Raw genomic sequence first — 13366 nt, 5'->3', positions numbered from 1 at the left:
TTCATGGAATCTTAGAAGTTCCATGTAAGAAGAGCATGAAGTTAACCCATTGCTCGAAACATCTTGTGCCTTTGATGATGATGATGATGATGATGGTGATGTTGGGATCATTAAAAATAACCCCATTGAGGATAATGTAGATCCAATCAAAAAATAGGACACAAATCATGAACGATCTTAGTTAGTTAGTGGAAAATGTTGAATGCCAAAAGAAAGGATAAAGATGGGTAACCTTCTGAAACCTATTGTTACAATAATTAAACCACAAGAATCATTTAGTTTTCAAAAAATAAAAGATACCTAAAAACAAAACCCCACAACTTTAAATTCAATATAAGATACTTTTGCTCATACAATTGTGTATTCTAATCTTCTTGATCAACACCTATTTGTATTAGCAAATTTATAATATGAGTCACATGAAAGTGCTATATTATATAGTTGTGTTATTTTATGAAAACCAGATTGAAATAAATGTGATTACATAATGTCTTTTAGGTTTTGAACTAATTGGAGTTCCATCTATGTGCCTAATATTAGAATTCCTATAACAAGAATAAATAAATTTAAGTCTATAAACTGAAGTCATGTAATCAAAATCTTAAAGAAGATTAGTACAACAAAAATTTAGTACCAGATATGCTTTATCCCTAGTTATGTTGTTGGCAGCATGAAACACAACATTTTGCATGTCTATCAATGTGCAAACAACATCAAACAGAAGCTTGGTTTGATTTTTGCACTGAACATTCATAATCAAATAACCCTTTTCCACCTAATTTTGCATGGTGACCACAGGCGAATCTGCCCAATGTTGTAAAATAGATATTCTTTCATAGTCAATGATTTACAAACATCATTTGATGTAACCTTCTCTCAACATGGGTTATAGCCATAGAAACTAAAGTTTTTATGCTATGAATATCATTATCTCCTTCCAAAACATTCCTTAAACATGTTTCTATTCAGTCAATTTGCTATGAGTCTTTAATTGGGGACCCCGAATTGCAATCTTTTACATTAATTAAAAATGTAATTTGATGATTATGTGTCCATACTTTAGCATCTATTTGCATTGTAGGTTATCTAAAATTGCAAATACTTCTAATAAAACACCAACTCTATCTATTCCCATCAATTCCACTGCTGTTAAGCCATCAAATCCATGGCTTCCATTAGGATAAGTGGTTTCAAGGGACTGTAACCAAACAAAATAAAACAAAACATAAATAAGTTTTATGATAACTTAAGCTAATATAAATGGCATTAATAATAAAATAAAACCATGTGTAATAACTACCTGTTCAAAGTAACTAATAACACTCTTATCAGTTAATTTGTTTATGCTTGGATCAGTCACATCAAAAACTACAAAACTTGAAAGGAAAATATCAGTAATAAAAATTTTAAGTACCATCTAAAAAAGGTAACATGCCAATTCAAAGCTTTCCCAATATAACGATTGATATGACCATTTTATGTTCAAATTTCATGCTACTTGATTGAAAAAACACATATGCTTTTGTCTGTCTCTTTGACAAATTAACAAACACATAAGAAACACATGCATGCCCTGTACATTGTACTCAAAACCCATTAAAAAAATTTTCTCAAAATTTATTTTATAGTTTCTTTAGGTATGTTTACAGGGTCCAAGTGCAAAAAGAATCAACCAAAGAATCACAGAGAGGGGTTACCTAAGAGGATGAACACAAATAGTGTTTCTTAACAATAGACAACAATAATAATGGCGTACTTCAATAGAGAAAAGTTTTGAGAAATTTTGTTGAGAGAAGGATGCCTAATAACCAAATTTTCTCAATCTCCTCTTGTAAACAAAAGAAAAATTTTCAACTAAAAAAGAATACAGAATTTTCCCATAAAGAATAGAATAAAACTTAGTAAAAAAAAAGTAAATAAAAGCTATAAGGATCCTACCCTCTCAAAAAGGTTATACTTTTAAGTTCTAGCAATTCCAAATCTTCAAATACATTAACAAAAAGGAGTTCTTTCTAACCAACCTTAGAATATCAACACCATGCATGTACCAAAAACACAAAAATCAAAGAATCCATTCGGGGAAACCTTCAAGATTTTGAGGTAGCAACACTCTCCAAAAAAAAAAAGTAAATAAAGAAGCTTTAAAAAAAAGTCATCATTTACAGCAATTTGTAACTGGTGATCAATTAAGTGAATAGGGACTTTAAGGCCAAAGAAAAAGGTATGAAAAATACCTACAAAAAGCTAAAGCAATCTTGCTAGCATTTCAAAAGTTGAGGTAAGAAAGATATCGAGGTTAGCAGATACTTTGGTCAATGTGCTATCTAAGTTTACAATTAGGTCCACCACTGGTAGCTTTAATGGTGTTCTAATAGAAGAATTGCTTGAAAAAAGCACAAATGAAAAATAGGTTGGGCAAATCAAAGAAGAAAAAGATTTAAGGATAATGCCAATTAAAGGTTATCTTACATTGAAGAATTACCTAAGGATAAGATTCAAGCTAAGGCACTAGTAAGGAAGACACCTTAGTACACCCTTATTAGAGAAAAGCTATATAAAAGATCATTCAATTTGCCATATTTGAGGTGCATGGATGAAGAATAAGCCAATTATATCCTTAGAGAAATACATGAAGGGGTCTATAGAAGTCACCTCGAGTCTTAACCCTTGGCTTGTAAAGTATTAAGGCAATGTTATTATTGGACAACCATTAGAAAAGATGCTACTGATCTAGTCAAGAAATATGATAAATGTCAAATTTTTGCTCACATAAAACACTTGCCATTGATAGATCTTGCTCCAATAATAAGCCCTTGGCTTTTTATGTAATAAAGGATGGATGTACTTTGACTATTCACCCCAGCCTTAAAGTAACATTAGTTCATATTGGTAGCTATAAATTACTTCACCAAGTGGCTAAAGGCCGAGGCACTGGCTACCACAATAAAAAGCTGAATGGAAAAATTTGTATGGAAAATATCAATTGTCAGTTCAAGCTACCCCATTTATTGATAACAAACAATGAGAAGCAGTTTGATAACTCGAGTTCAAATAATAGTACTTTAACTTAAGTATTGATCTAAGATTCACTTCAGTAGCTTATCCTCAATCCAATGGGCAAGCTAAAATAACAAACAAAACTATATTGAAAATTTTAAAAATTTTGTTAGATGATGCAAATAGAGCATTGTCAAGGAGCTTTTTGTAGTTCTAATAGCACTCATAACTACCACTAAAGTACCTATATAAGAAACTCTCTTTAATCCAGCTTTTGGGACTAAAGCTATGGTTCTTACAAAGATCGACCTACTAGGTTTTCATGTCAAGTTGAGTACCAACAAAAGAAACAAAAAAGCACTAAGAGCTAGCCTATAGTTGACCAATGAGCAAAGAGATGTAGCCTTGACAAGGATAGTTGCATATCAACCAAAAGCCTTCAACTATTATAATGAGAAGATTTGATGAAAAGGCACATGAAAAGAAGACCTAGTAATTAGGAAGGTTGAAGCTTTAGGTAGAGATGACTAAGGTGGACAATTGGTACCATACTGAGAAAAATCGTACATCGTAAAAACAATGGCCTAACTAGGTGTAGACACCTAATTTTGTTTGGGTAGATTTGTCCAATATAAAGCTTCTAAAGTTTGAATCAATTCAAATCTAACATTTGTGACAAGTTTTTAAAATCAAATTTAGGACTTGTTTGACCCAAATACCCCAAGGTTAAACATGGTAAAAATTAGTCAAAATCAATCAAATCGTGAATTGAACTTAGGTTAATTCTTCAAAATTCTCAACCAAATAGGACTAATTGGACCTAGAATTGAATTTTATGATTTTAATGTACTAAAAAACCTGATCACACCTTAAAAGGTATAAAATTACTAAAATGCATTTAGGGGTATTTTTGTAAATTGACTTTTTCAATGTTAGATTTTTGCAAAAAGCTCCATATCTTAATTTCATATTATTTGATGATTTTTGGTTTATTAAAAACCTTGATCGTACCTCAAAAGGTCTGAAATTACTAAAATACTCTTTAAGGGTATTTTTGTAATTTAACTTTCCTAATGTTGGTTTTTCGTGAAATGTTTCAAATCATGATTTTAAATTATTTGATGATTTTTGCTGCATTAGAAACCTTGGTTTCACCTTAGGAGGTATGAAATTACCAAAAATTTAGTAATTTGACCTTCTCTATATCGAATTTTCACAAAAACTTTCAGATCATGATTTAGTAATATTTTAAGATTTTTTGTGCTTTAAAATCATAAAAATGAAGATTGATCTTTTCATATTGTTCCAGTAACATTAAAAATATAACCTTTGGCGATAAACATTCTTAACCATAGGATAATCTTGAAGGGCTAGACCTAATAATAAAAGGTAGCTCATTACAATACAAAACAAAGAAAAAACAATGAGCATTAGATGGAGATTTTATACAAAGACCTACATGCATGGATGAGGAGATATTAACTTTTCAAGAGAGGGCTAGAAAAGAGGAGGTAGCTAGTGGAATTCATGTAAAAAAATAAAGAAAAAGAGAAAAAATAAAACTATTTTTGGAGAGCTTTGTGGAGGTATAGTTCTTACTAGCATTTTCCTTTGCATTTCATTACATTCCATTGCATTTCATATTGTTTTCATATTGTTTATCTTTCAATTTTCTGTTTTAGTGAAGAAAATCCATAGTTTTTCATCTCTTTTAGTCCTAGCTTGAAACTAGATTTCAACTAACTAAATAATAGTTTGGATTGAAGCTAAAAAATCAAGCAACATTAACACAAAATCTACCATTTTTTGCCATTTGAAGGTTTGTCCAAGAACTATTCCACCATGGATGAACCTATTTTTGTTTCTCCTTAGATGTTTTTCTTGCTTCTAATAATGATTATGATGATATGAATATTATTTCATATGTTTAATGTGTGTATGTTGGTTAGTTTAATGGTTTAGGTTTGGTGTTTGGCTATATAAATATGTTTCATGGTTTCTTTATTTGTTAGTTTGTTACATGTTTGATATTCATGTTATAAATTCTTTTATGATATAGTATTATGAAGTTGAGGCATGTTTTAGCTTATTTAAGTGTTTGAGCAATTGTGGGAAGCCATGGGAGCTTCCAACCAACCTTTTCATGCTGAAGTTGATTCTCTCTCTTATTCTTCATGGCTAAATGTTGGTTATACTATATGCGTTTGCTTGTGTTCTTGCTTTGTTCTTTATGGCTAAATGTTCTTTATGGTTGTTTTATGATTATTTGCATGAATTTCAAAAGAAAAAAAAAGTGGTGGAACATGTCTTTTAAATTCTTTAAAACCTTAGTATTTGACCATTTTCACCATGTTCTTGCATTCATATTTAGTTTGTACTATAGTTTAAAAAATGCCTACATTTGTAATAAATTTGTTCCATAGTCATGCATTTTCCATGCATCAATATTTATATTTTTACCTATGGCATTCTTGTAATATATTTTTTTGTCACATGCATTTTTCTTGAAACCCCAAATTTCAAACCCAAAATTTCAAATCACCATCCAAACCCCAAATCCAAATAGTAAACCTTAAACCACCATCCAAACCCTAAACTTTAAACCTTAAATCTTGAACCCTAAACCTAAACCCTAAACCTTAAGCCTAAACCCTAAACAAAAACCCTACATCCATCCAAACCTTAAACCATAAACCAAACCCTAAACCCTATGCCACAATCCTAAACCCTATGCCACAATCCTAAACCCTATGCCACAATCCTAAACCCTAAAGCCTAAACCAACCCAAACCCTTGATCCCATTCATGCATTTACATTTCATTTTACTTTGTTATTACATGCGTTCTTTAATTTCATGCATTCATACTCAATTGTCATGCATCCATATTATTATTATTTTCATACATGCCATGCATATGTTTTCAAAAATGAGTTTTCAAAGAAAAATGTTTTTTTTTAAATAAGATGACATCTCAAGTAAAAATAGCCTTTGAGATTTGGCTTAAATATTGGAAGATTCTCGATGGTTATCATTTATGTGAGGTGTTTTCTCGGTTTTGTAGAGCAATTTGAAAACCCTTAAGTTAGAGATGTTCTTGAAGCTCTACCTAAATATAATAGAGTGAAAGAGGTGTCTCAATACTTAAAACACTTTCATCTTTATCCAAAAGTAAAATACTTTGTTTCCAAAAGAAAAAAAATTGATTTGCTTTCAATAAAAAAGAAAAAAAAAAAACAAGTTCTGGAATAAATAAAGGAATTAACTTCTAAACATTAAAAATAGGATCTTTTTTACCAAAATCAAAGGATAACATACAATTGACATGCAATTAATTGGTATTGTCTTCGATGGACATTGTGGGAGTGCTAATCCTTTCCTATACGTAATCAACTCTCACACCAACTTTATTTTTGCAAACCACAAAAATATTCTTTTATAAAACTTTAAACCCATTTTAAATGTTTTATCAAAAGGATAACATTTTTTGGGTGGCTAATCACATCCAAAAAAGATTGGTGACAACTTCTTAATTTTTATTTTTATCAAAAATACTTTTTAGCCCCTATTTTTTTAATTACCCAAGCTCAACAGTTAGGCTTTTGAGCCTACATGTCATAAATAGTTTGGTGACTTCACTGGGGATACATTTTTTTAGAAAGTCAAGCCAAAGATTGATCACATGTTATCCTAAATTTTGCTTTAATGGTCTTAATTAGTCTTTAATCTTAATTCAATCATTTTAATTTTCTTGCTTTCTTAAAAGGTGGAAATTTTGAAAAAAAAAAAAAACAAAATTTTGAAAAAAAATTGAAAAAAATGGAAAAATGTTTTCATTTTAATTTTCTTGTTTCCAAAGAATTCAAAAAAAAAAGTAAGTGTTTTACATTTTGTGCATATTTTAATTATGTCATTTATTATAAATTGTTGTTATTTATTCTATTTTTAATAGTTGTGGGGCATTTAAGATAGAAGTATTATAAGAAAAGGTGAAAGGTTTGTATGTTTCTTTGCATACACTCACATTTGCATTGCATGTATAAGCTATATATCCAAACTCTACCCCCTTTTTAGGATGAAGTAAAATAGCTACACTCTCATGCTATGTAAACCTCCACAATGGCTAATGAAACTAATTGTTGCTTTTTGTATAGCTTGCAAGTGTACAAATCAAGTAATAAATGGAAGTATTCTAGTATCATCTTCTAATAGATTATAGATTATAATGTTTGTAGCCTCAAGTACTAAAGTTGAAATTATAAGCTCTTATATCTAAACAAATGGGTTTAGGGTTAGGTTGCAAAACAGGAAAAGAGATATTGAAACAATGTTGGCTTAAATCTTAACTTCATCAACTATCACTTGGTAAGCTAGAGATAATAGCCAAAACAAGATCTAAAAAAATAATGATTGAAAACTTTAGTAAACAATAAAACTTGAGATTGCTAAATGTATAAGCAAGAAAGTATTGGAAACTAAGATTGCTTGAAACCAACACTTGAGTAGGAAAAGAAAGAAGATTATTGAAGTTTAGAGAGACAGAATAAAAGGTCACTGTAACTTGTAGGTAATAAAAGAAGTTGTAAATCAAAACTTTAAAAAGAAAGAATGCTTTAAAGAAAAAAGAGATATTGAAAATAAACACTTTTGGGATTTAAGAAAATAATCAAAGAAACAATCTTTTGTTATTGTCAAATATGTCACCTAAGCCAATAACTAAAACTAAAGAAAAAAATACTAAGAAAAGAAAAGAGAGAAGAGAAGTGAAGAGTGAGTGATGTTGGATGAGGTGAATGACCTCCCTATTTATAGAGGAGGGTTCGACTATAGGGGGTAAAGATTACAATAGTTTGAGTTTAAATCAAATGCTAAAGGATAGAGTTCCATCTTGATCTTCAAAGTATCATGATCGAATGGGGCTCTTGCATCTTGAAGAGGTGTGGTCAAACATGTTTCTATAGGATTCATCTTGGCCATTCATCATTCTTGATTTTAATCTTGAGTCAATTTCCATTCTAAGTTCAACTAAGGTGGAATTCAAGATAAGATATTTTGCTTTTTATCCAAACTCTTGAAATTCAAAGAGATAAAGTCCGTCTCTATTTGAAATTCTTCAAAGCTAAGCAAATGAGTAATGGTGAAGTTCAAACTCTTTTTGGCTGAAAGTACTAGAGTTCATTTAGGCTTGAAATTCTTTAAATGATAATTATCTTCTTCTTGGATTTGAAATGGTTGAAAGCTTCTAGTGTCCATGTGCTTGTGAAACTTTTCAAATGTGCATCATCTCCTTTTGAATTTGATCTTGGTCGAATTCATGTAGGGAGTAGGACTTCTTGTGCAATTTAAACACCTTAAATTTTCATTCTTAGTTGTATGGTTACATGGATGGATGTTGTTGAGCTAGTACGATTCGATTGCCACCTTGCATTGCATGGCTAAATGTGTACCATGCATGCTATGCTTGCATGCATGGCTTGCATGAAAGTTAAGTCTACAAGCCTTGAACCCTAAAATTATGGAAATAACATTAAAAGTATCAAATCCATCAAAAGATTAAAATTTAGCACCAATTTTAGCATGTAAAAATATTATATTTTAAGGTGCTATCATACCTCTTTGCTTGAATCTTTGCTTGTCCTCACGCAAAATTTTCAAATTAACACATCTACAAATCATCATACATATTCACAAAGTAAAAAATTACGTAAAATTCAATTCATGCACTATAGCATCATACAAAGCTAAATTATAGACATAGAGTTACAAGAAATTCTTTTAAAAACAAGGTCATAATATCTTATGCTCTTTACACATATGCATTTACTCAATCTTTAATTCATGCATATAACTCAAGTAGGAAGAATGCAAAACATCTCATTACATTTCAACTCAAAGACAGAATAGACTTTATATGTTTACTTTCCCTTTCACTCTCCACTAATGTTAAATTTGCATACTTGACTCAAAATCAAAAGGTCTTTTTAGCTTGTAATATAAGACTTGGATCAAGGTAGGAAAAAGAAAATTTAGGTTGAAAACCCCTTAGCCTTAGCTTATTTTCTTGAAATTTCATGGACTTTGAATTGAACATTTAACAGCTTTTCAAAACTTTGAACCATTAAGGCATCACTTTTATTTTTCATGGCATTTTTTGTTTTACTTTAGTCATTTTTGGCTTTATTAGGCTTTGCGTTGCATATGTAGTTTTCTTTTTCTTTTCATTAATTCCTTGTGCCTACCTTCCTCCTAAATACATAAAAATGCCTATAATGTATGAGTAAACTCAATTGGGTTAGGTAGAAAAAAAAGAAGGGATAATAATTAAAAGAAATGGCTTATTGGGCATATTATGTGGTTGAAATAACAAAGAAAAAGGGAATAATTTATCAAGTTCAAAATATATGTACTAAAGATGCATTATAAAAAGTGAGCTTAAAAAGCTCAAGTGGTCCAAAGAAATGCCTGGATCATTTTTTGAGTCAAATATAATCCAAGATTTCACCTCGAGTGTTGAGTACATGAATTATAAAGTACTTATTCATATCCTTAAACTTCCATACAAATCCACATTTCATAGAATTTTTACAAGAATCATAGCATTTCATTGAAAGAGAATAAAAACATATGTACAAAAATCATATCCAAAGAGAAACATGTTTAAGAATTCCTTTCAAGTTCCACCATACTCATAATTAATTTCATATCACACTCAAGTAAATCTTAAAAAGTTTATACAAAATCAACTAAGTGTGCATATTAATGAAATCTAGCAGGTCAATTTGGTTTGAAAGCAAAAATAGGTTAAAATTTTAGAAAAGTTCAAAAAGCATTCTTTTTTTTTCCCATAGTTAAGTTGAATAATATATTAAAACAAAAAGTAAGGGAAAAAAATACTCCCCAAAATTTTGCTTAAAGCCGAATCTTAACTTACATGAGATATCCTTCTTGCGTCTTTCATTCTTATCAAAACGAACTCAAACAAAAACATCAAAACATACATGTCCTAATAAAAAATAAAGAAAACGTAAACCATGAAAGTAAAACTTTGGTTGCCTCCCAAGCAGTGCTGGTTTTGGTCAAGCTTGACCATACCTTTTTACCATGGGTTACATAACTACCCCACACTTAACACCAGCACCTATCCACTTAATGGTTTTTCTTCTTACCACATCTTCATCAACAGACTCTAATAGGTGGTGTGGCTCAATTATTGTGGCTAGATCTCCCTCCTCTAGCAATGTTTTCATTACCGTTGGACTACGATAAATGGGCACTAGCTTTAGTACCAACGAAAGAGGTCCAACCATGAAACTATAAGGTTCCTCCATAATTGGTTTCATCATAGTGGGTAATCTATTCTCATCATTTTCCTTAAGCTTAATGAAGGGTATTGCTAAAAGTTTGAGCAATTCATCAACCAAACAACCTTTATCAACTGGCTTCTCCACCTTATTCAATTCCAACTCATGATCTTCATAGGGTTAGGGAATTGAAAAAATGTAGGCTTAAATCTTAACTTCACCAACTGTCATTTGGTAAGCTAGAGATAATAGCCAAAACAAGATCTAAAAGAACAATGATTGAAAACTTTAGTAAAAAATAAAACTTGAGATTGTTGAACATGTAACCAAGAAAGTATTGGAAACTAAGATTGCTTGAAACCAAAACTTAAGTAGGAAAAGAAAGATGATTGCCAAACTTTAAAGCGAAAGAATGAAAGGTTACCTTAACCTATAGAAAATAAAAGGAGTTGTAAATCAAAACTTTATTAAAAAAAAAAGCTTTGAAGAAAAAGATATCTTGAAAATAAACACTTCTAGGATTAAAGAAAATAATCAAAGAAAAAATCTTTTATTATTGACAAATCTATCGCTTAAGCCAATAACTAAAACTAAAGAAAAAGAAAAAATAAGAAAAGAAAAGAAAAAAGAGAAGAGAAGTGAGGAGTGAGGGATGATGGGTGATGGATGATCAATGATGGATAAGGTGAATGACCTCCCTATTTATAAAGGAGGGTTCAACCATAAGGCGTAAAGATTACAATAGTTTGAGTTTAAATCAAATGCTAAAGGATAGAGCTCTATCTTGATCTTCAAAGTATCATGACCAAATAAGACACTTGCTTTTTAAAGAGGTGTAGTCCAGCATGCTTCTATGGGATTCATCCTGGTCGTTGATTTATTTTGATTTCAATCTTAAGTCAATCTCCATCCTAAGTTCAGCTAAGGTGGGATTCAAGACAAGATAGTTTGTTTTTTTATCCAAACTCGTGAAATTTAAAAAGATATAGTTCTCTTCCATTTGAAATTCTCTAAAACTAAGCAAAAAGGTCGTCATGGTGAAGTTCAAACTCTCTTTGGCCGAATGTACTAGAGTCTATTTAGGCTTAAAATTCTTCAAATAATAATTATCTTCTTCTTGGATTTGAAATGGCTAAAAATCTCTAGTGTCCATGTGCTTATAAAACTCTTCAAATATGCATTATCTCTTTTTGAATTTGGTCTTTATTGAATGAATGTAGGAAGTAGGAATCCTTATGCGATTCAAACACCTTAAATCTTCATTTTTAGTCGCATGGTTGCATGGATGGATGATGAGCTAGTATGAGTTAGCTACCACTTTGCATTGCATGGTTGAATGTGTACCTTGCATGAAAGTTATGTCCACAAACCTTGAACCCAAAAATCATGAAAACAACATTAAAAGTACCCAAATCCATAAAAAATTTAAAATTTAGTACCAATTTTAGTATGCAAAAATACTATATTTTAAAGTGCTATTAGAAACAATCCCATTTAGATTAAACATTTTCCACTTGTAGCTTGTAATGTGTGAGGATTAAGATCCTTCATTAATCTGTGATGGATGATGATGTGAGGAAGAATTTTGAGAACCTATTAATGCATCAATTCTAGGTTTAGCACATAATGAACCTTAGAAAGCCAACCTTAGGTATAGCCATGCCACACTCTCTTTATAGAAATTACTTAAAATAAGTCACATGAAAGAATGTCCCTTTACCTTTTTCATTTAATTTTCTATTAATCTGATAATTTAATCCTCATTTCCAATAAAAATAGAAAGAATAAAAATCATTAAGAGTAACAAAAAAAAGAAAAAAAAATAGATACATGAAAAAAAGACAAAAACAAAAAATAAAAAAAGAAAAAAGAAAAAATTACTTGAAAGTGTTAGTTTATCTTGTTGTATTGCATTTGTATTTTTTTCCTCTTACTAATTTTTTTGTGTTTTCCTTTTTCTTGTTTGTTTCATGTATCATTCTTGACATAAAGTATCAATACATTATTGTTAATTCATCGGTAGAAGTTTCCATGGCATTCCAAGAATCTTGAATAGGCTCTTCAATTAATAAGTCATTCTAGGAGGTTAAGGATCAGTTAGAAAATAGGCAGTAAATAGAAAGAGACTTATTGATGAATGGGTATATTGCAAGCCTTTCGAAGTTGGTATATATGGACTTAAAATGGAACGATTCAATAGATTTGGAAAGAATTTAGAGTCAGTGGGACATGGAAAGGAAGTTCGCTTTCATGACCAAGTACGGAGACATCGTCTTATTGGTTATGGTGAAACCTAATGATCAGATGTTGAAGGTTGCAATAAGATTTTGGAATCCAACATACCGATGTTTCATATTCCATAAAAAGGATATGACACCTACTATAGAGGAGTACTCTACCCTATTGCATTTAGATTTACCCAAGCCCAATAGAGTGTATTAGAAAGCACAGAAGTCATTAAGGTACAAGAAAAAGTTAACGAAGATAATTAGGGTTAAGGTTTAGGTAATCGATAAGAAGAAAGGGACTATCGAGGGGATAATGTGGGTTTTCCTATGAGATATTATGCTTCAAAGTTCCTACAAAAATCAAGTTATGGATATGTTTGCATTGGCAATTTACAAATTGGTGATCTTTTTTAGAGTTTTAGGGTATATAAAGGCCTCTGTGGTTGACTTTTTCATGCAATTAGAGCAGAAGATTAACCCTTCACCAACCTTTTTTATAGAAACCATTAGATCCTTAAACCATTTTTTGATAGAGGAAAGGATGATAGGTTTTAGTCAGATTCTTTATGCGTGGATTCAAAGTCATTTTTGGGGCACTGACCAAACTTCGTTGTTGCTTTATATAAATCCTTAGCACTTTTAGTTAAGTTTAATGCAAAAGAGTGGCCTAAAAGTCTTTCTAAAGAGCAATGGATATTGTTCTTTTAAAGCTTAGAGATGGATGGCGTGACTTGGAAGATGTCATGGATATCTCATGTTTTGATCTTGTACAGTTATGGCAATCAGCCTTGGGTTCCATTGCTTGGTATTCGAAAATTTACTAGCTATGCACATTGATGAC

The 13366-nt window shown here is 30.7% G+C and overlaps 1 pseudogene; it reads right to left on the bottom strand.

Moving 5' to 3' along the window:
- Positions 1–451: 451 nt before the first annotated feature.
- LOC111290160 (ACT domain-containing protein ACR8-like) lies at positions 452–10324 on the bottom strand (annotated as a pseudogene).
- Between the last annotated feature and the right edge of the window lie 3042 nt (positions 10325–13366).

Source organism: Durio zibethinus, chromosome 11 (assembly GCF_047325235.1).
Source record: "Durio zibethinus cultivar Kanyao isolate XHJ-2024 chromosome 11, ASM4732523v1, whole genome shotgun sequence".
NCBI lineage: Eukaryota > Viridiplantae > Streptophyta > Magnoliopsida > Malvales > Malvaceae > Durio > Durio zibethinus.
This window is presented reverse-complemented; position numbering and strand designations above follow the sequence as displayed.